Genomic DNA, 22528 nt, shown 5'->3' with positions numbered 1-22528 from the left:
GAAAAAACAATAACTTCACCATCTTTTGTATTGGGTCGTTCCTCGTCTGGGTCAGGTGCACGGTAAGACATAACATTCTTCCCTGGCAAAAAACCTATGTCAAAGAACTCCTTCAGATTGTCCTAAGTTACTGTCGAAGGGACCCAATTGCAGACAGTCGGTGCTTTGGATGGCATGATGTTCAAAAAACGAACTAAAAGGAAAGCAACATGCCGGTTCAATTCAATGATAATGGTGAAATTAAGTGATAATGGTACATGGGAGTAATGGCGGCTTAAGTAAGGGCTAATGTCATATAAGGAAAAGTAAGCCGGCACAATAAGCCGCCATGACTACAGATATTTGAGAAAGCAGATTCGGCTAAGTGTTGAGACAAACAAGTTTTCCTAATTGCTTGATATTATTCCAGATCAAATGGTTATTCAAAATGGAAAAAGTTCTAGACCTAAAAGTTTAGCGCAGATGAGTTTGTGAGTCCTAATGAGGCCTTTATACTGGGAAAAGGGATCTACTAGTGTCAAGAGTAGGCACCAAACACCTACCACACAAGCATATATCTCTTTTTCGATCAAGAAGAGGCTGCAGTGGAAGAACTACGAAGAAACTGCGATGAACTACGAAGAACATGCAGAAAACCTAGAAATGCAGATCTGAGGAGCAAGAAGGGAAACGCTTATAGCCACAGATCTTCCGCGGAAAGTCGTCGCCGTTCTCTGGACTGATTCTGGTCGATGCAGCGGCCAAAGTCGATGGAGGTGAGGTGCTCTCTGAAGGCGGTAGAGCTCGAGCAGTAGCAGGGGTTGCGAGAGGAAGAATACCAAGAAGAGAGAAGAATGAGAAAGACCGGGGCGTGCCTATTTATAAGGGGATAAGTGTACAGGCAGATGTGAAAATCGAGGAAGACCCGAATAATGGTTATCCAACTAAACGGACGCCTCAATTCTCGGAAGGCATTAAAGATGAAGATCCGTTGAGAGATGACGTCATAAAAGTTTTTCATGTTTTCAAGAGATGACGTCATGGTGGGTTACAAAAACTTCTGCGAGGATAGGAAGATGGATTTTTGTTTAAGTGTTGAATATTGACAAAGAACAAAGTTCAAAGTCAACCTGGGGCATAATGTTGGGGATATAGCTATCAGTTATGACCCGCCGAGGAGGGGCCGGGTCAGCCCCAATGGTGGGTCACAAAGGAAGCCGAATAAACATTCAAGGCGATAGTTTATTAAGCCTTATAGAAGGCCAAAGCCCAGAGGCGGCTTGAGGCCCAATATTGTAAACAACCATATTTAAGGAAAGACTTGTAAGGAAAGGCATATAAAAGAAGTCACTGAGCCGGACACGCTTTATGAGACGGCCAGGACTCTGTAGGCTGCCAGGCATCAACCCGTGTATATAAGGGGACGACCTGGCGGCGATTTAGGGCAAGAAACAAGAGATCGATAACCAAGCCAGCGAACTAGCCTCTTGGTGATCGGAACCCCAACAATATCAACACAACTAGACCTAGGCTTTTACCTTCATCGTAAGGGGCCGAACTAGTATAAAATCTCTCGTGTCCTTTGTCCCGATTAACCCCTATAAACTTCCTAGTTGTGATGGCCCTACGACTAAGTCCTTTTGCTAGGACATCTGTCGTGACAATTCCACGACAAAACGGTTCTAACAGTAAAAGCGGTTGTGATGGATAGCCCAATGCCATACAATTTTCTTCATCGAATCATGTGTGATGCAGTTGAATAAAACAAATGGTTAACCAAGGCAGAGTGTGTGTGATCGTTACACCTATCACACACGAGGCTATACATAAAACTGTGTGGGATGTATATATGAACAGAAATGTTTTCCCTCGATTGTCTGTGTGTGATGTACATACGAACAGAAACGTACTTCTTGGATTGACTGTGTGGGATGTACATAAGAACAGAAACATATTTGTTGGATTGACTGTGTGGAATGTACATGACAAGTGGAAAAGTTTGTCTAGGACTGACAGTGTGGGATGTACTTACGAATGGAACAGAATGGGCCTGTATAATTCTATTTGATCGCTCGCCCGTCGCACACGATCTCATTTTTCGAAGCGTGTGTGACCGGAGGGCCTATCCCCGATGTTTTCTGGGTCGTGTGGGAAGGACTCCCCTACCGCACACAGTCACTTGGCGACGGTTTAGAATGCCGTCGTGTGATACGTCTCCGTCGTATCTACTTTTCCTGATGCTTTACCTCTTGTTTTAGACTCTAATTTGCATGATTTGCCTGAAACTAACCCGAACAGACGCTATTTTCACCAGAACTACCATGGTGTTGTTTTCATGTAGAAATAAAAGTTCTCAGATTGAACAAAACTTTGTGAGGATTTTTATGTAACAATAACCACCGGAGTGGGGCACCGGGGTGGGCGCACCCCCCTCGAGGCACGCCCAGGTGGTTTGTCCCAACCTTGTGGCCCCGCAGGCCTCAACCTTGGTACTATAATATGACATATTTGGAGAGAAAATCAGGGACGAAGAATTATCGTGTTTCATGAGACGGAGCCGCCACCACCTCCTGTTCTTCATCGGGATGCCAGATCTGGAGTCCATTTGGGGCTTCGGACAACGGGACCTTCGATCTTCATCATCACCAACCCTTCTCCATCGCCAATTCCATGATGCTCACCACCGGGAGTGATTAATTCCTTCATAGGCTCATTGGTCAGTGAGGAGTAGGATGAGATTCATCATGTAATCGAGTTAGTTTTGTGAATGCTTGATCCCTAGTATCCATTGTGTTCTGAGATTGATGTTTCTATGACTTTGTCATGCTTAATTCTTGTCACTTTGGGCCCGGGTGCCATGATTTCAGATCTGAACCGTTTATGTTATCACCATCATATATATGTTCTAGGTCCAATCTTGGAAGTTATAGTCACCTACTACGTGTTATGATCCGGCAACCCTGGAGTGACAATAGTCGGGACACTTCCCGGTGATGACCATAGTTTGAGGAGTTCATGTATTCACTATGTGTTAATTCTTTGTTCCAGTTCTCTATTAAAAGGAGGCCTTAATATCCCTTAGTTTCCAATTGGACTCCGCTGTCATGGGATGGTAGGACAAAAGATGTCATGCAAGTTCTTTCCATAAGCATGTATGACTATTTGCGAAATACATGCCTACATTATATTTATGAACTAGAGAAAGTGTTGTATCGCCCTAGGTTATGACTGTTATATGATGAATATCATCCAACGAATTCACCAAACCAATGCCTACGAATTTCTTTTATATTGTTTCTGCTAAGTTAGTACTGTTACAGTTACTATTGCACTTGGTACAAAATTATTGCTATCACTTCTACCGTTACTATTGTTGTTGCTACTACTATTAAAACTACCACACTACTTTGCTACTGATAACTTTGATGCAGTTAATTAATCTCTAGGTTGTGGCTGAATTGACAACTAAGCTGCTAATACTTGCAAATATTCTTTGGCTCCCCTTGTGTCGAATCAATAAATTTGGGCTGAATACTCCACCCTCGAAAACTGTTGCGATCCCCTATTCTTGTGGGTTACCAAGACCTTTTTATGGCACCGTTTGTAACATCCCAAATTTTGCAATTTGGAATGTTATACACTAGATCATCATGCATAACATATTTTTCTTGCATTTTGGTTGATCCTAGAAATTTCACGCAACTCAAGGACCTTCGGAGAGAGTTGGAGATTTCATTATTTTCATATTTGAGAGTTTTCTCAAAATTTGGAAAAGAGGATCATTTGATTTATTTATTTCATCTTCAATTATTTTCCCAATATCAAAATATGAGAGAGCGCAATAATATGACTTTTCCCAAACTTAGGAAAAATGAAGATTTAATGAGTAAATCAAAATTTTGGTTTTGCCGGAGTTTATTCGCATTTTATTTGGATAGGGAAAAATGCGTGTTTTCAAAAATTGCATTTTAGGCCAAGAGAAAAGTTCATTTTGTTTGACTCATTTTTAGGAGTCGGAGAAAATTTACTTTAGATTTTTCTGAGTTCGTTTAGATAGTTTTCATTTTGTTTTTCTGCGCACGAAACCGATTTAAAAACAAAAAAAAATCTTCGCAGCGCCTTGGGCCAAGGCCCATCCAGCAGGCCGGCCGGCCAGGCCCCAGCCCCAGCCGCGCGCGCGCCAGGCGCCAGGCGCAGGCAGCCGCCGCCCCAGGCCGAGTCCCAGCGGGACTCTAGGCCGGTTAGCCCCCTCCCCTTTCCTTGTTTTGTTTTCCCTCTTTTTCTTGCCCCCTACCCCAAGTAATCCCCCCCACCTATATAAATACACCCCAAACCCCCCCTCTCCTCACATCAATCCCAAGCCCCTCTCCTCCTTAGCCGCGCCCCACCCCGCGCCCCTCACCCGCCGCCGCCGCCCTATAGCCGCCGCCGCCCTATAGCCGCCGCCGCCGCCCTATAGCCGCCGTCGCCGCCGTTCGCCGGAGCCTCGCCGAGGTTTTCCTGCGCCGCGTCTCTTTTTCTCCCCTCGGTTCAGTTTTTCTTCTAAACCATTCCGGTTCTTTCTTAACCGTTCCGGTTTTCTTTCATTCTTTGTTTCAGTTTTCTTTTCCGAAACCCTAGATCGGTTTTCGTTCTTCTTTCGGACCATTCGTCTCAACGAACGTGATCACCGATTTTTCTCGGTTAACGAACGCCCATTCGTTTAACCGTTCATCTCTTTCTTTTCGTCGGATTTATTCCGCGATCGCGATCTCTGATCCAATCTTCGTTCTAGTTTTTCTTCCCGCTCGTTTATCGGAATCAGGTGATTCAAGCGCCTGGAGTTTCGTCTCGAAACCGCCGTTCCGTCTAATCAACTTGAACAAGCCTTTGCTACAGTAAAATTTGACCTAGTTTCAACTTGCTAGAACCGAGTTGTTTTCTTCCGCCGTTTGTTTTCCGTTTCTTTGTTCGGTTCGTTCTTTCTTTGTAACCGGAGTTCTTAAGTTGAACTTTCTGGTTCATTCTCTTGTTCGAGTTTTACCTGTGCATTAGATGAGTACTTATTGTGTGCTTGTTGTTTGTCTGCGATAGATCACCCGGATTGCGCCGCTTGTTACTTCGAAACCCTAGGTCTCGCGGATCATCAGCAAGGCAAGTAACACTTTGATCATACCTTTTCTACAACCCATGTTTTATTGCATTAGATCAATCCTCTCACATTGCATGATTTGGATCTGTGGGATGGGAAGTAGATGAGGTAGTACCTATCACCTGTATTATTATGAAACCTTTAGGATCTAATTAAACTGTGGGATGGGAAGTAGATGAGGTAGTACCTATCACCTGTATTATCCATGACAGATGTGAGATTGATAATTTAATGGTTTACTTAAGGTGGCAACTTAAATACACATCTGGGTGGATTGAGGCACCTGATGTCTATCAGGACTTGCCTGTTTTTTTTGGACCGCCACCCAGGCTCAAAGGGATCATAAGATCTTTCATGCTAGAAACTTCCGTGTGCAGCCACAAGCCATTATGGGCTCTGGCATAGTGGACTAAGTCGTGCGAACTCTTACGGGTAGACTAGCAGATGTAGGGGAAAGTACGTGTACCGGTCTACCCACACGTAAGGTGCTAGCGCTTCTGAAAAACTATGTCTCGGTCATCCGTTTCTCAAACACCGTGTAGTGTGAGAAACCAAACGGAGGCGATCGGGTCTTGTGGGGAAAAGTGCGCAAACCTCCGCAGAGTGTACAAACTAATCATTATTAGCCGTGTCCCCGGTTATGGACAACTTGAGTATCTAGTACTTGAATATCATGTGAATCTCATCACGTTACTTCTAATTAATGTTGTTGGGTTTTAATTGTTCACTTAATTGGGATCGGAATGCTGTCAACCATTCTCGATGTTTAACAACCACCATGATAGTTAAATAAATTTATTCCTTTGCAGTAGGGAAAAACTGGCTTTACGCAAAACTGTAACCATAGAGCTTTCCACTAGCCATATATGCATATAGTATAGCTGTTTCATTCCATTACTCTCGATGTGTTACCTTGCCAGCATATTCCATGTGCTGACCCGTTTTCGGGCTGCAACTTCTCATGTTGCAGACTTTTCAGACGACGAGTAAGGTGCTTTTAGGTCGTGGTCCTATACTCAGTGATGCCGTTGGAGTTGATGGACCCATTTATCTTCCGAGTCTTCTGCTGTTATCATTATTAGGTTGCCTTAAGCCATATTTATTTTAACAAGTTCTCTTTGAGACAACGATGTAATAAGTGTGTGATTGCCACTCTGCTATAAATCCTTCGATGTACTGTGTGGTTTCAGCATTACTGATCCAGGGATGACACCGGAGCACAGTAGACTTGATCCATTCGGGTCGGGTCGCCACACCGTTGCCGGGGAGTATAGCTATATTTGTTGAGTCAATTGGGATTCTTATCAAATTATCACTATGAAGAATCTGAAGGACACTAAGACTAAGATTTTTTTACTCCAAGATGAGGGGAGGTAAGGACTTGCCATCTAGGTCTGCACTTGATTCACCTTCGGTGATAAGTAAACTTGCAACACCACCGCATGCTATTAATCCTGATATGTCGCAAGGTACTGATCATGCTACTTCTGCTATGAATGATATTTATGATGATTCTAGTACCTTGCTTGATGATAATGTGCCACTAGGTGAACTTCTTGATGAACAACTTGCTAGAGCTAAAACTTTTGAGAATGCTAAAACTAATGAAATTGTTGAAACCAATGATGAACTTGAAACTAAAAATCTTGAAACACCTAATAGAACTAGTTCTTCTAGATATGAATTGCCGAAGGTACCGGAAGGTTAAGTTATGGATGAGGAGACAACTGGAGATGTTCTTTCTTGTAATGATAGAGTTGATCTTAAGAAATTATAATGCAAATTGAAAGAAAAATCTCTGAATTCTAGAATGAAATGTGATCCTAAGTGTGCTACTTCACCTATCTTTGTTGATGATAAGGATTATGAATTCTCTGTCGATCCAGAGTTAATTACTTTGGTTGAATCTGATCCTTTCCGTGGTTACGAAACTGAAACTGTTGTGGCACATCTTACTAAGTTGAATGATATAGCCACTCTTTTTGCTCATGTTGAGTAAATTCGCTACTATTATATTCTCAAATTATTTCCATTCTCATTAAAGGGTGATCCTAAAACTTGGTATAATACTCTTTCTCCTGCTTGTGTGTGTAGTCCCCATGATATGATGTATTAATTATTTGAAAAATATTTCCCTGCTCATAAGAAACAAAGTACCTTACAAGAAATATTTAACTCTGTGCAAATTGAACAAGAGAGTCTCCCACAAGCTTGGGGGAGGCTTCTCCAATTTCTTAATGCTCTGCCTGATCATCCTCTTAAGAAAAATGAAATACTTGATGTCTTCTATAATGGACTAACCGATGCTTTTAGGGATTTCCTAGATAGTTGTGTTGGTTGTGTTTTCAGGGAACAAACTATTGGACATGTTAAAGAATTATTGAATCACATATTGAAAAATTATGATGATTGGGCTCTTCCCGAACCACTGCTTAAACCTACTCCGAAGAAGAGGGGTATCTTATATCTCAGTCCTGAAGATATGCAAGAGGAAAATAAATCTATGAAAGAAAAAGGTATTAAAGCTGAGGATGTAAAACTTTTACCTCCTATTGAAGAAATACATGGGCTTGATACACCACCGCCTAAGGTGATAGAGGTAAATTCTTTATGAGTTTGATAACAATGACAATCCTTAGAGTATGCATCCTAGTCAATGCCTTTATGAGTTTGATAATTATATTAGAAAGCAAGATCACTTCAATGCAAATGTTATGAAACAATTGAAATACAACTCTGATATGATTGCTCACTTGAGTGATTTGTTATTCAGATTATCAAAGGATGTTAGAGGTGTAGGAAAACATGCCTCTATGGTTCAAACTCAATTAGAACAAGTTGCTAAATCTCAAAGAGAATTGCTTCATCAAATGAACAATAATATCAATGGTCATGCTGTTAGAGTAGTGACTAGAGGAGGTAGAATGACTCAGGAACCACTTTATCCTGAGGGACATCCAAAAAGAATTGAATAGGACTGTCAAAGGGTTAACACTGACGAGGAGGAGCACTGGCCCAGGGGGGTTTAAATAAAGATGACCCTTGGGCTCGGGAAACCCAAGGGAAAAAGAGGCTAGGTGGCGAATGGTAAAACCAAGGATGGGCATTCCTGGAGGAGTTTTATTCAAGGCGAAGTGTCAAGGGGTTCCCATTATAACCTAACCGTGTAAGGAACGCGAAATCCGGGAACATAACACTGATATGACGGAAACTAGGGCGGCAAGAGTGGAACAAAACACCAGGCATAAGGCCGAGCCTTCCACCCTTTTCCATGTATATAGGTGCATTAAGATAAAACAAGATAATATGGTGATATCCCAACAATAAACAAGTTCCAACATGGAACGATCTCCAATCTTCACCTGCAACTAGCAACGCTATAAGAGGGGCTGAGCAAAGCGGTAACATAGCCAAACATCGGTTTGCTAGGACATGGTGGGTTAGAGGTTTGAAATGGCAATATGGGAGGCATGATAAGCAAGTGGTAGGTATCGTAGCATAGGCATAGCAAAAGAGTGAGCATCTAGCAAGCAAAGATAGAAGTGATTTCGAGGGTATGGTCATCTTGCCTGCAAAGTTCTCAAAGTTGCCTTGATCCTCGTAAGAGTACTCAACGGGCTCCTCGTTCACGTACTCATCTCCCGGCTCTACCCAAACAAGAACAAAAAGCAAAAAGGAACACAATCAACCACGTGCAATGCTCAAGCAACATGATGCAAACATGGTATGATATGCGGGATGCGATATGTGATGCATATGCAAGATTTGCAAAGGAATGATTGAACCTGGCCACAACTTGGAAATCCAAGAGTGCCACTAGAAAGGGGAGTTGATTTCGGTCGAAATCGATATAATGATCACCGGAATCGGATGCACGGTTTGGAAATGGCAAGCAAAACAAATATGGCACCGGTCTGCGATAAACAGCAAGTAGCCTCCTAAATGCATCAAGAACAACATGCTACAGCACTCCAAGATGACAAAAAAATAAATGGCAGGGATTCACTCATGATGCTTGACAAAAGATGAACACTGAGCTATGGCTAATTCGCTCAATAGCTAGTTCAAACACGCATGGCAAAAGTGCAAAAGATTACTGGTTTCAGACTTAGTGAAATTAACAGCAAGTCAGGAATTTATCATCAGGAAGCAATCTTTAGAGCATGAAAACTACATTCTACAGGAACATATCATGGAAAAGCAAGGCATGGAATGAAGCTACTCTAAGCATATAACAAAAGTCCCTTAGTGACCATAAGCCAAAATGGATCGGAAAATACAATTACAAGCATGTGAACATAGCAGTTAACGAAAACAGATTCAGACTTAGTGAAAAATTGTAGCGTGCAAATCAGTTAACGAGTAGGCATGTTTACGAGCTCGATGCACTCACTACGAGGCATTGCATGACAAACTAACCATACACCCAGCAAATAGGCATGGCATAGAAGCTAGGCATGGCAAGAACAACATCATAGCATGCACATATCAACAACAACATCCTCGGCAAAATGGCTAAACATGTTAACAATCTGCCAGGAAAATTTTATAGAAAAAGTAGAGCTCGATTGACTCAAGCTAGGTTTCTCCAAAATTTCAAACAAAGACACGGATGGATAGAGCACAACATTATCTACAAAACATCCTTACTGATCATGCTCAAAAGAGGCACGGATCAGTAGGAGACAACATGAACATATGGCATAAAAATAACAGCAGGACAAGGACTTAGTGAAATTCTAAAGTCCCTGAAATCAGCATCATTGAGTAAGCTACTTTGCATGCTTGTTCTAGTCACCACAAAGATCACAAAAATACATGGCATACACCCCTGTAAAGATGGCATGGCATACATCAAAACACATGTAGAGATTAGGATCATAGCATGCAAAAATTAATCATGGCAAAAATTACAAAAGTGCATTTGCTGTAACAGATCTGACATAATCATCACATAGCTCTCTTCCAACAGCATTTCGGGGATCAAGATGATCTCAAATGAAAATGATGGAATGAGATGAAATGATGTACTTGTCGAGACGAACATTTTGATGGGGAAATTATGGCATGACGAAGAATGCAAAAATGCTAGGGTTTCATGGGAAAAGTCAACCGTGATTTTGAATCTGAGATCCAGATCCAGCTGGGCGCGGATCCCGAGGTTCGCCGGCCGGAGTTTGTCGGGGGGCGCCGGACTCGAGGGAGAGAGGCGGCCAGGGTGCGCCGGCGACGAGGTGGACTCAGGCGGCGGCGGAGGATGGTCGCAGGGGCGGCGGCGGAGCTCGATCGCCAGCGTGGGAGGAGCGGGGCAATGCCGGTGGGGTCGGGCGCTGAGGTCGCCGGCCGTGTGGAAGAAGGCGGCGGCGAGGTCCTGAGGAGCGGGCGCGGGCGGCGGTGCAAAAGGAGGCAGGCGGCGAGGCCGGATGGGCCGCGGGGGCCCTTCCCGGGCTTCGGCGGGCCGCGGGCGGCGGCGGCGAAGTGGGCACCGGTCGGGGACATGTGTCACGTGGAGATTGGTCGAGGGGGAGCGGGGCGGACACATCCGGCCGTCCGGATTTCGTCCGGCGGCGGCGGGTGGAGTTTTCTAGGGTTTCGTCCGTGATTTCGAATGGGGGGTTCTTTAAATAGAGGTAGAGGGAGCTAGGTAGGTCCAAATGAGGTGCGGTTTGCGGCCACGCGGTCGTGATCGAACGCTCTAGATGATGGAAGGGGTTTACGTGGGTTTCGGCCACTTTGGAGAGGTGTTGGGCTTTAACACACACAAGGCCTTTTCGGTCCCTCGGTTAACCGTTAGAGTATCAAACGAAATCCAAATGGCACGAAACTTGACAGGTGGTCTACCGGTAGTAAAACAAGGCCGCATGACAAGTCTCGGTCCAATCCGAAAACGTTTAACACCCACACATGAAAAGAGGTAGAAAGGGGCACCGGAGGACATAGGAGCGCCGGAATGCAAAACGGACAACGGGGAAAATGCTCGGATGCATGAGACGAATACGTATGCAAATGCAATGCACATGAGGACATGATATGAGATGCATGACAAAGACAAAACAACATGAAGACAAAAACCCGACAACGAGTAAATATCATAACTTAGTGCCGGAAACGGCAATAGTCGGAGTACAAATAAGATAGGTTACATCCGGGGTGTTACACTTGATTTGAATAAACTCACACCTACTGAAATATCTTTGCAAATGGCTGATAAATCAACTGCCATAGCTATCGGAATTTTTAGGATGTGCCCGTTGTTATTGCTAATGTTTGTATCTTGACTGTCCTTTTTGTACTTGAGAAGCCCGTGGACGACAACTTGTCGATTATCCTTGGTAGAACCTTTTTGAATACTCCAGGGGCTGTTATTGATTGCAATAAAAGCAAGGTCATGTTTCATATCAATGGTAATGAGCATACGGTGCACTTTCCGAAGAAACAATTCCAAGTGAATGGTATTAATGTTATTGAAAAATCTCCAACGATCACTATTGGAAGTTTTCAACTACCTCTACCTAGTGCCAAAAAGAAATATGAAATGCATATTGTTGGGGACATTCATATCCCTGTTGAGGTAACTTAGTGATTTACGAAAGTTCTTCAGTTTCATGCTAATCGAAAGTGGTTGTTAATAAGACTTGATCAACCTTATTAATGGATCATTTTTTAGAAGTATGAAGTTGATGAATTTAGTGAGCACTACCTTTTGTCCATACCTTTTTCTTTCTGTTTTTATTAGTTAAATAAAATAAAATGCCATGTTTTGTATGTTTTCTGAATTTCCCGTGCAATAGAACATGAGCCAGAAATAAAAGTTCTCAGAATGCTCTGCAAATTTAATACGATTTTTTCTAAATATTTAAGAAATTTTTTATGCTAATAACATTAGAGGGTGGTGCACCAGGTGGAGACAACCAATCTGGGCACGCCCTGGTTGGTTGTGGTCCCCACGTGGGCCCCCTCACTTATCTCTTCATCCCATATCACCACCTACCTCTAGAAAAAATCACCATTGCTCTCTCTCCCTCGTGTTCTTGCTCTCAAGCTCGCAGATTTCAATCTCTTTGCTCGAAGCTCCGTTTCCAAAACTGTTTCGGGGGATTTTTGCTTGGTATGTGACTCCTCCATTGATCCAATTAGTTTTTTCTTTAGTTGTGTATATTTTTAATACATAGTTACTCTTGGTGCTGCTGTAGATGAGCTTGCATGTTGAATTCTTAGAGTTCTAAGTAGTTTGAATGCTTGATATGGCCTCTATGCATCCCTGTGAGTAGTTGCTTTCAATCTTGTGAAGTTTTGTTAACAAATATTTGTGACCCAAATTTTTTCATAAAATTGTACGCGAATATGATGAACCTCTTTGGAAGGAATTCTTCGAGGAGGAGGTCCTCAGAGGAATCTTCTAATAGAAGCTCCGCTCGTCGGTCTTATGTTGAACCAAGTGAAAGTTCCATATGAGATGCCGCCACCAAATCATGATTATGGCCATGCAACGATTATATGGTGCGTGTGGGCATTAAGGAAGAATTTGAGCAATGTGTTCACAATGCCGAGCTCGGTCCCGACATTTTAGAGAAGTGCAACCAACACCTCAACCTCACTGAATCATTTACCAAAGGATTTAAATTCCATCCTCGCGAGTCTAGGGTGTCATTTAAACTGTATGAAAATCCATTTACCATATCTCTAGAGAAATTTGCCTACTACTGCAAAATTCCATTTCGGGGTTCGCTTGACGAACCACCAAGATCTGAGTTTGAGATATTCTTGACTAGTCTTTGCTATGGTGAGACTAGGGGAGTGACACAAGGTAGAATAAAGAGCATTCATTTTCCCTCAATCCAGTATTCCCATTATTTAACGGAAAATGCATTGTAGGCAAACAAGATTGTAGTACACTTTGTGCTCAAGACCTGAGCCTCATACGCACTGCTCTCTCTGGTGAGAAAAGTTATAACCTTGGAGCGATTGTTGCACGCAGGTTGCAACGTAACGCTGGTAGTGGATAGTTTTATGGTGGAATTTATGCCACACGCTTAGCAAGAGAACTGGGTGTTTCACCTTAGCCTTATGACACAATTTTACCCATGCAATACTTCCACTTTGATGCTATGAAATGTCATAAGATCCTTAGTGGTGAACCCCATAATTTCACTTAAAACTCTTGTTTAATAAAAGTTCCATTATGGACACCTTTTTGCCTGCACCTGTTGTCTTTCATGTTCACACTAAGGGAAGATATTATGTTCCTGAGAGCGAGGCCCGAGCTCATAACGGGGCATTTGTGGCTGCACAGAGGGCTGAGGCATCTGCACCTAGAGCCTCCGTGAGCTATCACCCTGACCATTATGCAGGCTACTGACTGATTAACAAGTTAGGCCAAAAGCCTAAGCTTGGGAGAGTACGTATTTCCACGGACATTACATTCATGTCCACACATTTCATTTCAGTTGTTGGCGTCCACACTCTTTCATTGTATTATCCATGTTAGATTTATTTTCTCGCCTTCTTCTTGTGTGTTTGAAAAATATTTCCTACTTCTTTTCGGTTTTTCTTCCTATTTTAATTTCTTGTAGTACTAAAAAGAAAACCCAAAAAGATTTCATTTTTCTTCTTTTACTTGTTGGGAGCTTTCCCATGTAAATAGTTCTTATCGTTTTCGCTTTCCCTTTTACTTGCTTGTTCAAGAGAAACCAAAAACTCCAAAAATATTTCAATGTGTTTCTTTGAATTTCTTTTCTTTTTATTGAGTTATACTGAGGAGAAGACCACGATGAAAATGTTGAGTGGCTCTCATATGCATTATTGTTGATCAAACGAAGAGCCCATATTACTTTGTCTTCTCCCGTTGAATAAAATGTTTGCAGATTCCAGCTTACTCCACGGCACTCTTGCACTACTATTATTTTCATATCATTCGGTCGTGCAAGTGAAAGGCAATAATGACGATATTTGATGAACTGGCCGTGGCAGAAAGAAACGTGTATGAACTCAACTTCAGCCGTGGCAGAAAGAAACTGGTTCTATTTTTGTAAATATGTTTAACCTAGTATCCATGATTCAGCCTATTATGATCTAACATGTTTGCGATGACAATTAGAGATTATAGTTTCTCATGACATGCTTAAGTAGCTAGGACTGCATAATGATTTATTTTGGATGTCAACATTGCATTAGAATGATTGTGATTTAGTATGATGATATGGTATCCTCCTCTTAATATTTCAAGTGGCTTGACTTGGCACATGTTCATGTATGTTCATGAACATTTTCGCTCTCTTGGTAGCTGCTTCTCAACCTATTTGCTAGCATTCACCTGTACTAAGTGGGAATTCTTCTTGTGCATCAAAAACCTGAAACCCAAGTTATTCTAGATGAGTCCACCACACCTACCTAGATATAGTATTACCCTGCCGTCCTAAGTAAATTTGCATGTGCCACCTCTAAAAAATTCAAATAAATATCCTTTTTGTGTGCCTGCATTGTTCATAGAGCGATAGGAGGTAGTCAGTACCCTCCATGCTAAGCGGGTTATTGTCATGATGAGTGTTTATTCACTCATCCTTGCATGAGAGGGCGGTAATAGGGATTCCCAATCCCAAATTCAAATTGCGAATAAGTAAACAAAACTCCCCAGGATTGTTGTTGGTATGGACGGCACCCGTAGTTTCTTACAAGCCGTGGAGTGTGAATGTTGGTGGAAGGGGAGTAAACCTTTACTTTTATCACTTGGGAACCGCCACTAGTGTGTTTAGCATGGAGGATACTGATAACTAATGGTCGTGAACTAAACAAGAAGGGTGCATTTCTCAAAAAAAATTATCTCTGTTTCAAAAACTTGAGCTCTGGCACCGCTGCAAATCACTACTTCCCTCTAGGAAGGGACAATCTATTTACTTTTATGTTGTGTCATCACCTACTCAAATAAGCACCAGAACCTGAGAGCACTATTGTGATCCTCATGCATTGTGTGTACCTAATGTTGGGTGCATCATGACTAGATCTTTTCTACCATGAATTACAATGTTTTGTCTGTTCTTGAACTTTGGAGGTGCTCTGCATTTATGTTTTGCGGTCTCAGAAAGGGCTAGCGAGATACCACTATTGTCATATTATATCATGGTTGTTTTGATAAAGTGTTATTGTTTGAGATATCTTATTATTCCTCGCTAGCTGATTATGTCATTAATATGAGTTAATATAATTTTTAAGAGTTATTGTTGACATGGTTAGTTATAACATTGGCTGAAAAGCTGGGTGTTGTTTAAGCTTATTTATGTAAACAAGAGCAAAAGAGTCCGTAGAAGTTTTTCTTTTTCACTTTCTGTTTATCAACTGAATTGCTTGAGGAGAACCAAAGGTTTAAGCTTGGGGGAGTTGATACATCTCCGTCGTATCTAATTTTCCTAACGCTTTTCCTCTTGTTTTGGAATCTAATTTGCATGATTTGAATGAAACTAACCAGGACTGACGTTGTTTTCAGCAGAACTACCATGGTGTTGTTTTTGTGCAGAAATATAAGTTCTCGGATTGGAACGAAACTTTGCGTGGATTTTTCATATAAGCAAGGAGAATTTCTAGAGCCAAGAACCACCGGAGGGGGCACCTGGGTGGGCACAACCTACCAGAGCGCACCCCTCCAGGAGTGCCCAGGTGGGTTGTCCCCACCTGGTGGCCCTGCAGGCATCAACCCTAATACTATAAAATCACATATTTGGAGAAAAAATCTGGTAGGAAAAATTATCGCGTTTCATGAGACGGAGCCGCCGCCACCTGTTGTTCTTCATCGGGAGGCCAGATCCGGAGTCCGTTTGGGGCTCCGGAGAGGGGGATCTTCGATCTTCGTCATCACCAACCCTTCTCCATCACCAATTCCATGACACTCCCCACCATGAGTGAGTAATTCCTTCGTAGGCTCGCTGGTCGGTGAGGAGTTGTATGCAAATCATCATGTAATCAATTTAGTTTTGTTAAGGCTTGATCCCTAGTATCCATTATGTTCTGAGATTGACATTGCTATGACTTTGCCATGCTTAATGCTTGTCACTTTGGGCCCGAGTGCCATGATTTCATATCTGAACCGTTTATGTTATCACCATTATATCTTTGTTCTAGATCTGATCTTGCAAGTTATAGTTATCTACTATGTGTTATGATCCGGCAACCCCACAATGATAGTAGTCGGGTGACTTCCCTTTGATGACCTAGTTTGAGGAGTTCATGTATTCACTTTGTTAATGCTTTTATATGACCCCGCCGCCACGGGAGGGTAGGACAAAAAGATGTCATGCGATTTCTTTCCTTATGCACGTATGACTATTTACGAAATATATGCCTACATTATATTTATGAACTGGAGCTAGTGACGTATCGCCCTAGGTTATGACTTTTATATCATGAATATCAGCCAACGAATTCATCGATCCAATGCCTAAGAATTTTTCTTATATTGTTTCTGCTAAGTTACAACTGCTACTTTTACTATTGCACTTGCTACAAAATCATTGCTATCACTTCTTCCGTTACTACTACTATTGCTACTACTATCAAAACTATCACACTACTTTGCTACTGATCACTTTGCTGCAGATAATTAATCTTCGGGTGTGGTTGAATTGATAACTCAACTGCTAATACTTGCGAATATTCTTTGGCTCCTCTTGTGTCGAATCAATAAATTTGGGCTGAATACTCTACCCTCGAAAACTGTTGCGATCCCTTGCGCATGGTGGATCGCTTTTCGAGGGTAGAATATTCAACCCAAATTTATTAATTCAACACTAGGAGAGCCAAAAAATATTCTCAAGTATTAGCAGCTGACTTGTCAATTCAACCACACCTGAAAGACTTAATATCAGCAGCAAAGTATTTTGTAGCAAAGTAGTATGGAAGTAATGGTAATAGTAGCAAAAGTAACAGTTTTGTAACAGTCGTAACAGGGGCAACACAAAAGTAACTTAGCAAAGATCAATATGAAACAAACTCGTAGGCCATGGATCAATGATGGATAATTATGTCGGATGGCATTCATCATGCAATAGTTATAACATAGGGTGACAGAGAACTAGCTCCAATTCATCAATATAATATAGGCATGTATTCCGAATATAGTCATAATTGCTTATGGAAAAGAACTTGCATGCCATCTTTTGTCCTACCCTCCCGTGGCAGCAGTGTCCTATTGGAAACTAAGGGATATTAGGCCTCATTCTAATAGAGAACCGGACCAAAGCATTAGCACTTAGTGAATACATGAACTCCTTAAACTACGGTCATCACTAGGAAGTGTCCCTACTATTGTCACTCCGGGGTTGCCGGATCATTACACGTAGTAGGTGACTATAACTTGCAAGATAGGATCAAGAAAAAAAATATTCATGAAAACATAATAGGTTCAGATATGAAATTATGGCATTCGGTCCCTAGTGACAAAGAATTAAGCATATAAAAATCATAGCAACATCAATCTTAGAACATAGTGGACACTAGGGACCAAACCCTAACAAAACTAACTCGATTACATGGTAAATCTAATCCAACCCATCACCATCCACCAAGAGTGCGATGGGATTACTCAAGCACGTCAGTCAACATCATGGAATTGGTGATGGAGGATGGTTGATGATGACGATGGTGACGATTTCCCCTCTTCTAAGCCCAAAATGGACTCCAGATCTGCCCTCCCGAGGAATAACATGAGGTGTGTAACACCCGAGTGTAATGCTACATGGACCTCACACAAATGGTGCCATGTCAACAAGTTTAACTAAGACAAATTGCCAATTTATAAAAATTAAAGCCAATTTCAAATTTAAAATAAGTCAAATAAATTATTTCTTCAAATAGTAAAAAAATATTCGCTCAGTTGCAAAAATTCACTAAGTAATTTTCATGAACAAACCTACAATATTTGAATAATTACAATGCCCTTAACCTATTTTAAACTAGACCAAATAGCCCTAGAATAAACCTTTTCTATTTACACAAAATTAAAATGAATTCAAATAGCCCCCAAGCTTTCTGTGCCACCCCAAGATACTGTGTTAGAATTATGTGCCAAGTCTTATATTCAAAGCAAAAATTGTTTGGTGGCCCAGCTTAATACAAATCAGTAGAAGAAAAGATAACAAAAAATAAGAATAAAAGGCCTGGTGGTACTATGTGACTGGGCCTAAGTGCACAGTGCACTGAAGCCCAACCCACCCTGGACTTTTCCCCTACCTCACGCTACAGGAGGCAGAGGAGGGTGTGGCGAGCATCCACGGCTGCCATGGCCATGGATGGCCTCCACGTTAATACCCTCGTACTATAAACATGTCCCACCGAAACCCTAGTCATCCCTCATCCATTCCCCTCTCATTCCCCATCGAGCCACCTCCTCCTCAGATCGGAATCGAGCTCGGATAACACCGCGGTGATCACAACCTCGCCGTCGTTGCTGCGGACACCGGTATCTCCGGCATGCAGGAGAATGTACTGGAGGATCTCCACACTCGGCTTCGTCCGTTCAGGGGACGGGCTTGAGCCGAGGAGCTGCGTAGCCAAGGCCATCACTGTCTTCTTCAATTGGTCGCCACCAACTCGCCATCCATGCCGTTGCTATGGTCCACCCCGACCCTCCCCGAGCACGCCAATGGACTCACTATGAGCTCCTCCCTCGGATCCCCCTTTGCCCCTTTGATTTGGATGCCATAGGCCGCCGTTACTGTCGTACCCGAACCTCCGCGTATCGTACGTGCGCGTGTGCAGTTGATGCTCCTTGACCGTCGCTGGTGCTGTTGTGCGCATGTCCGCGTGTGGCCTCATCACGGCCTCCTACGCTGCTGCCCTGCTTTGCCACCTCCCCTACCTGTTGCTCCGGAAACGCTGCTGCTTGTTTTCTCTACCGTCGTTGCTGGCCGCGCCCGCTCGCCTTCCCCTGCTGCTCACTGCGGCAAGCTATAGCTGCTGCTGGCGCATGCGGTCACCGCGCCCTGCGTCCCCCGCACGCAACTGCGCGCCCAAGCCTCGCGTCCGTCCCGCCATGCGCCCGGCATGCCCGGCCGAGTGCACGCCGCTTGCTTCGCTGCTGCTTTGCTGCTCCCGCAGCCGCTGCCTGCTGCTATGGTGCACTGCTATAGTAACATTCAGTTACTGTAGCAGTAGCTAGCTTTTGTATTTCTACAATGCCAAGCCCTCTAGACAGCCCCTATACAGGGATAAGACAAGTCCTAACATGGGTAAAAATTATATGAACGAAAATTAGACGTAACAAGCCTCATTTTGTTCCATTGGACCTGCTTCAGATAATGCGTGGATTAATTCCTACGAAAATCACAAAGTTCTATGTTCTATTAACAGAAAATCAATAAACAACTTTATTTTCATAGCTACTTTAGAGCCGCTGATGATCAAGCAAATGAACTCTAATTTGGATGAAAGTGATGCTAACATGTAGTTCACATAAAATCCTCAAGATTGACATAAGTCACAAAATCATAGGATGTACACAATAGTAGTTGTCGCCTTTCCAAAAACAGTTAAGTGATGTTTAAAATTTTCGAACTCTCAGACTTAGCAAAATTTCAGGAATTTTTAGAATATTGCTAGAACTTTGATAATTCATAGAAAAGTATCAGTAACTCGGATGAAAAAGTTTTATACACGAAAGTTGCTTAGAACGATGAGACGAATCCAGATACGCAACCCGTTTGTCGGCCACACGTCCCTAGCATGGTGAACATGCAACTTTCCCCCTCTGGTTCATCCGTCCGAAAACTCAAAACTCCGGGGATACTTTCCCGGATGTTCCCCCCCTTCACCGGTATCACCTCCTACTGCATTAGGGCACACCTAGCACCGTTACTTGTCATGTCATGCATCGATATGCATGTGTTTGCATTGGATTCATTGTTTCTTCCCCCTCTACTCTCTGGTAGACTACGAGACTGACATCACTGCTGGTGCCCCGATTGACTACGTTGTTGACGACCCCTACTTGCCAGAGCAACCAGGCAAGCCCCCCTGATCACCAGATATCGCCTATTCTTCTCTCTACTGCTTGCATTAGAGTAGTGTACCATGTTACTGCTTTCCGTTAATCCTATTCTAATGCATAGCCTGTCCTTGCTAATATTGTTGTTACTTTTACCTGCAATCCTAAATGCTTAGTATAGGATGCTTGTATTCCATCAGCGGCCCTACATTCTTGTCCGTCTGCCATGCTATACAATTGGGCCGTGATCACTCGGGAGGTGATCACGGGTATATACTTATATACATGATATATGATACTTGTGGTGACTAAAGTCAGGTCGGCTCGTAGAGTACCCGCGAGTGATTCACAGAATGGGGGCTGAAAGGACCTTTGTCCTGACGGCCCTCTGGGTGGGACTTTGTGGCAGAGCGATAGGGCAGGTTGAGACCACCTAGGAGAGAGGTGGGCCTGGGCCTGGTCGGTGTCCATGGTTACTTCTAAATAATACGCTTAATGAGATATTGGTATATGATCTAAGTCTGGTCACTGGCCTATATGCACTAACCAACTACACGGGAACAGTTATGGGCACTCGACGTCGTGGCATCAGCCAAAGCCTTCGTGACGTCAGTGACTGAGCGGCGCACGCCGGGTTGGACCGCGTAACGCAACTTCCTTGGAAATGGAGGTTGCGAGGTCTGCTCACCAGCCGCCCTCGCAACGTGCAGGTGTGTAGTGGGCGATGGGCCCAGACCCCTGCGCGCATAGGAATTAGACTGGTGTGCTGACCTCTCTGTTGTGCCTAGCTGGGGCTGCGACGTGTTGATCTTCCGAGGCCGGGCATGACCAAGGAAAGTGTGTCCGGCCAAAGGGGATCGAGCGTGTTGGGAAATGTGGTGGACCCCTCTAGGGAAGTTTATCTATTCGAATAGCCGTGTCCCTCGATAAAAGGACGACCCAAAGTTGTACCTTGACCTTATGACAACTAGAACCGGATAATTATTAAAACACACCCTTCCAAGTGCCAGATACAACTCAGTGCTCGCTCTCTCATAGGGCGACGAGGGGAGGATCGCCGGGTAGGATTATGCTATGCGATGATACTTGGATAACTTACCATCTACTCTCTTCTACGGCTTCAAGATGGAGGCTGCCTAAAGCGTAGTCTTTGATAGGACTAGCTATCCCCCTCTTATTCCGGCATTCTGTAGTTCAGTCCACATATACTACCCCTTTCATTGATACCAATGCATATGTAGTGTAGCTCCTTGCTTGCGAGTACTTTGGATGAGTACTTACGGTTTCTTTGATCCCCCTTTTTCCCCTTTCTATACCTGGTTATTGCGACCAGACGTTGGAACCCAGGAGCCAGATGCCACTGTCAAAGACGACTCCTGCTACACTGGAGGCGTCTACTACTACGTGCAGGGCGCTGACGACGACCAGGAGTAGTTTAGGAGGATCCAAGGCAGGAGGCATTTGCCTCTTTCGTTCTGTATCCCAGTTTGTGCTAGCCATCTTATAGCAACATTTTTACTTATGTCTGTACTCAGATATTTTTGCTTCCGCTGAGTCGTCTATGATCGAGCTCTTGTATTCGATCCCCCGAGGCCCCTGGCTTGTAATATGATGATTATATGACTTATTTTATTTGTAGAGTTGTGTTGTGATATCCTCCCTTGAGTCCCTGATCTTGATCGTACACGTTTACGTGTATGATTAGTGTACGATTGAATGAGGGGCATCACAAGTTGGTATCAGAGCTGACTGCCTGTAGGAATCCCCCTTCCATACTCCTTGGCCGAAGTTGAGTCTAGTCATTACAAAACTTTTACTAACATGGCTATGTGGCTTACGGGACCACGTCGCCATTTGGGTGGTATTAGGATCTTTTATTCCTCGTCTATACTCTGGGACTCTGATCTCTCTTCTAATCGGGTTAAAAGATTTTGCTAACTCTAACTCTAGGTTCTCGTAATTACTTCCTTCCACATAGCCCCTTATTACAGATGATCTCCTGCTGCACCAGAAGATTCAGAAGATACTCTCCAATGTTATCCCGAGAGCTTGTGCTCATTGCATTTGCAATTCCCTTCCACCGTCAAACCCTATAGATAACTACATACACTTGCCATTCTTACCTTAGTCCCAGTTGCTCTTGTTATTACAAGATACCCCGAAATACTCGTTGTTGTTCCGAGAATCCTTGTGCCTACTGCCTTGTAGTTCCTTGTCACTTGAATACACCTATAAATTAATCCTCATGCACACCGACGATTTATTTCTCCCAGTTGTTCATGTGTTTCACCAAAGTATTCGAAATAGTATTTGATCTTCCGAAAATCCTCAGCAGCTTATTGCTCTTAAAATTCTTGCTTGCTTGCATTATGGTTAATCCCATAAGTATAGTAATCTTATTGGCATCCTTTGCCACTATCATTTTGAGCCCATTGATTCAATAAGTG

Source organism: Triticum urartu, chromosome 2, assembly GCF_003073215.2.
Source record: "Triticum urartu cultivar G1812 chromosome 2, Tu2.1, whole genome shotgun sequence".
NCBI lineage: Eukaryota > Viridiplantae > Streptophyta > Magnoliopsida > Poales > Poaceae > Triticum > Triticum urartu.
Note: the sequence above shows the minus strand (reverse complement) of the source record.